This window comes from Petromyzon marinus, unplaced genomic scaffold (assembly GCF_048934315.1).
Source record: "Petromyzon marinus isolate PM22_M1 ecotype Great Lakes invasive population unplaced genomic scaffold, UKy_Petmar_22M1.pri1.0 PM_G_Scaffold_25, whole genome shotgun sequence".
Lineage (NCBI taxonomy): Eukaryota > Metazoa > Chordata > Hyperoartia > Petromyzontiformes > Petromyzontidae > Petromyzon > Petromyzon marinus.
In genome coordinates this window covers 36,709-41,284 of record NW_027422817.1, presented here as the reverse complement: position 1 = coordinate 41,284, position 4,576 = coordinate 36,709, and the positions used below count along the sequence as shown (strand labels likewise).

Sequence of the window (4,576 nt, the reverse complement as noted above, 5' to 3'; positions counted from 1 at the left end):
AGATCTGAGTACCGTGTGCAAAATGTGGAATTGATTGGATGACGGGAAGTGGACGAAATTTTTATCACAACATTTGACCACGACAAACAGAGGAATCAAGTTAAGTAAAAACATTTTGAACGCGAATGAGAAATCCCCCCCCACCCTCCACCGATGACGCGCGAGCGTTGCTAGGGGCAACCCCCGGGCAGCTTTAGCGGAGCAAGGAAATACTTAAATAATGCGAAATAGCACTAAATTGTTAATTTAACAACTTTTAAAGTTTACGGATGGGAAAACGGAATGGTGCTGGCTCACCACGGGGCTTACGGCGTGGTACCCGGCTACTTTTTTTAAAAGTAAACTCCACGATTCGCGAGCAAGTGTGCGTCCACACAGAGACAGACGGACACACAGAAAAAAATGCCTTTTATAGGTAAGAAAAGAAAAAACGATGACGAGACTCAGTGTGTGAAGAACACGGGATTTATTCGGTTCACAAGTCAACGGATATAACTTCAAAACACTTTTATCGGTCATCTTTTACTCGAGACAGCGTTCCCGTGGGATTATTTCCAAGTCGACAGACGACACCTTTTTTTTACTCATCCTGGCAGACACACACACACGCCTCTGTCTGTGTGTCTGTGTCTCTGTGTGTGTGACTGTGTCTGTGAGTATGTCTGTGTGTGTCTGTTTGTGTATTTCTATGTGTGTGTCTGTGTGTGTCTATGTGTCTCTGCGTGTGTGTCTATGTGTCTCTGCGTGTGCCTGTGTCTCTGTGTGTCTGTGTCTCTGCGTGTGTCTATGTGTCTTGTGTGTCTGTGTCTATGTATCTCTGCGTGTCTGTCTTTGTGTGTGTTTGTCTATGTGTCTGTGTCTCTGTGTGTGTCTGTCTCTGCGTGTGCCTATGTGTCTCTGTGTCTATGTGTCTGCGTGTGTCTATGTGTCTGTGTGTGTGTGTCTGTGTCTATGTGTATGTGTGTCTACAGTGACACGCGGTGGCGGTAGTGGTGGCGGCCGTGTGGTGCGTGTCGAACTTCTTTCACGCCGTGCGTATCGTAAACATCGCCACAGGGGAGATTAAGGTGGCTGCGGGTGCTTGCGATGATTACTGGGCGCCCCCCTGCCCACCTACGCCGCTAAACGTCGCTCGCCAGTCTGTTCCAAGCTATGGGGTAGGGGGAGCGAGATAGAGAGGGGGGGGGTGGTGGTGGTGGACCTTTGTCTTGCGGCGTGTAAATATTGTTGCGTGCGTGCGGGGTTTGTCCATGTGGTGGCGGTAATGGTGAGTCGAGCAAAAGCGGTGAAAGTTTGTGGGGTCGCTCCGAGCTCACCCTGTCACCCATCGCTCTCGAGCTCCCTCCTAGGGGAGGATGACGAGGTTGACGAGGTTGATGATCCTCATCGTTTGTGAATGCAGAAATAAACATCAGTTTCATTCTGACCTCCGATCCTGGTCAGCAATTGAACGTCGGGAAACCCTCGCGCCGAGGGGCCCCACCAGTGGGCGTGGCCGTGCCCCACCAGTGGGCGTGGCCGTGCCCCACCAGTGGGCGTGGCCGTGCCCCACTAGTGGGCGTGGCCGTGCCCCACCAGTGGGCGTGGCCGTGCCCCACCAGTGGGCATGGCCGTGCCCCACCAGTGGGCGTGGCCGTGCCCCCATCACGTGGCGTGTGTAGTGACGGCAGCTACGCTCGGAGTGGCTGGATAATAAAGCTTGAAACGCACAGCAAACCACGTGGCCTCTGATTTATTTGGTGACACGCGATGCGAGGAGGACAGGCAGCCTATACAAAGACAAAGGCACCCCCAGTAGCCTCAGCACACTTTTGTGGCAAGTTCTGTTGGGAGTAGCAATTAAGGGCAGCACTGTAGGGCACTCCGGGGTGGGGAGATAGGGGGGTGGACAGCACCACAGGCCATCAGCCAGCTGCAGAAACATTCCCCTCCTCCACTCACCCCACTCACCCAGTCACCCCTCCACTCACCCCTCCACTCACCCCACCACTCATCTCACTCACCCCTCCATTCATCTCACTCACCCAGTCACCCCATTCACCCCCCCACTCACCCCTCCACTCACCCCACTCACCCCTCCACTCATCTCACTCACCCCTCCACTCATCTCACTCACCCCTCCGCTCACCCCTCCACTCACTCCTCCACTCATCTCACTCACCCATCCACTCACCCCTCCACTCACCCCTCCACTCACCCCTCCGCTCACCCCTCCACTCATCTCACTCATCCAGTTACCCACTCACCCCTCCACTCACCCCTCCGCTCACCCCTCCGCTCACCCCTCCACTCATCTCACTCACCCCTCCACTCACCACTCCGCTCACCTCTCCGCTCACCCCTCCACTCACCCCACTCACCCCTCCACTCATCTCACTCACCCGTCCACTCACCCCTCCGCTCACCCCTCCACTCATCTCACTCACCCCTCCACTCACCCCTCCACTCATCTCACTCACCCCTCCACTCACCCCTCCACTCACCCCTCCGCTCACCTCTCCGCTCACCCCTCCACTCATCTCACTCACCCCTCCACTCACCCACTCACCCCTCCGCTCATCTCACTCACCCCTCCACTCACCCCACTCACCCCTCCACTCATCTCACTCACCCAGTCACCCACTCACCCCTCCACTTATCCCACTCACCCCTCCACTCACCCCACTCACCCCTCCACTCATCTCACTCACCCACTCACCCCTCCACTCACCCCACCACTCACCCCTCCACTCATCTCACTCACTCACCCCTCCACTCACCCCACTCACCCCTCCATTCATCTCACTCACCCAGTCACCCACTCACCCCTCCAGTCACCCCTCCACTCACCCCACCACTCATCTCACTCACCCCTCCATTCATCTCACTCACCCAGTCACCCCATTCACCCCCCCCACTCACCCCTCCACTCACCCCACTCACCCCTCCACTCATCTCACTCACCCCTCCACTCACCCCTCCACTCATCTCACTCACCCCTCCGCTCACCCCTCCACTCACTCCTCCACTCATCTCACTCACCCATCCACTCACCCCTCCACTCACCCCTCCACTCACCCCTCCGCTCACCCCTCCACTCATCTCACTCATCCAGTTACCCACTCACCCCTCCACTCACCCCTCCGCTCACCCCTCCGCTCACCCCTCCACTCATCTCACTCACCCCTCCACTCACCACTCCGCTCACCCCTCCACTCACCCCACTCACCCCTCCACTCACTCACCCGTCCACTCACCCCTCCGCTCACCCCTCCGCTCACCCCTCCACTCATCTCACTCACCCCTCCACTCACCCCTCCACTCATCTCACTCACCCCTCCACTCACCCCTCCACTCACCCCTCCGCTCACCCCTCCGCTCACCCCTCCACTCATCTCACTCACCCCTCCACTCACCCACTCACCCCTCCGCTCATCTCACTCACCCCTCCACTCACCCCACTCACCCCTCCACTCATCTCACTCACCCAGTCACCCACTCACCCCTCCACTTATCCCACTCACCCCTCCACTCACCCCACTCACCCCTCCACTCATCTCACTCACCCACTCACCCCTCCACTCACCCCACCACTCACCCCTCCACTCATCTCACTCACTCACCCCTCCACTCACCCCACTCACCCCTCCATTCATCTCACTCACCCAGTCACCCACTCACCCCTCCACTCACCCCACTCACCCCTCCACTCACCCCACTCACCCCTCCACTCATCTCACTCACCCACTCACCCCTCCGCTCACCCCTCCGCTCACCCTTCCACTCATCTCACTCACCCCTCCGCTCACCCCTCCGCTCACCCCTCCACTCACCCCTCCGCTCACCCCACCACTCATCTCACTCCGCTCACCGCCCAGCCCCCCAGTAGCCCGAGCTGCTGCTGCTGCTGGGGGGCGTTGTCCCCCAGCGCCGCGTTGGCCCTCAGCAGGAACCTCGTGCGGTGACGCCGCCTCTCCCCCCCCCTCCCCTGCCAGCAGCGCCCTCCTGCACCACCACCTCGTCCGCCTCCTCCGCGTAGGCCGCTGCCAGCAGCAGCTCCGCAATGCCTCCCACCGTGTCGCCGTCCCTCAGGGCCCTCCCCGGGGGGGTCGCCCCCCCCCCCACCGCCCCCCCCGCCGCGTGGATCCGCGCCGAGCGGCGCACCGGCGTCACGAACCGCGGCCGCAAGGGGGGGGGCCGCCGGCGCTGCGGTGGAAGGGGGGGCCGTGATGTTAGGGGGGGCAGCCAGGGTGGTGGTGGTGGTGCAGGAGATGTGGGCGGCTGGGGTGGTGGTGCAGGAGATGTGGGCGACTGGGGTGGTGGTGGTGCAGGTGTGGGCGGCTGGGGTGGTGGTGCAGGAGGTGTGGGCGACTGGGGTGGTGGTGGTGCAGGTGTGGGCGGCTGGGGTGGTGGTGCAGGAGGTGTGGGCGGCTGGGGTGGTGGTGGTGCAGGAGATGTGGGCGGCTGGGGTGGTGGTGCAGGAGGTGTGGGCGGCTGGGGTGGTGGTGGTGCAGGAGGTGTGGGCAGCTGGGGTGGTGGTGGTGGTGGTGCAGGTGTGGGCAGCTGGGGTGGTGGTGCAGGAGATGTGGGCGGCTGG

The 4,576-nt window shown here is 60.6% G+C and overlaps 1 long non-coding RNA gene across 1 annotated transcript; it reads right to left on the bottom strand.

Moving 5' to 3' along the window:
• Window positions 1-449: 449 nt before the first annotated feature.
• Window positions 450-3,956, bottom strand: LOC142913351 (uncharacterized). Its single transcript, XR_012934631.1, has 2 exons — window positions 3,851-3,956; window positions 450-1,150 (listed from the first exon to the last, which is right to left on the bottom strand). It is a non-coding gene; the product is annotated as an uncharacterized LOC142913351 (long non-coding RNA).
• Between the last annotated feature and the right edge of the window lie 620 nt (window positions 3,957-4,576).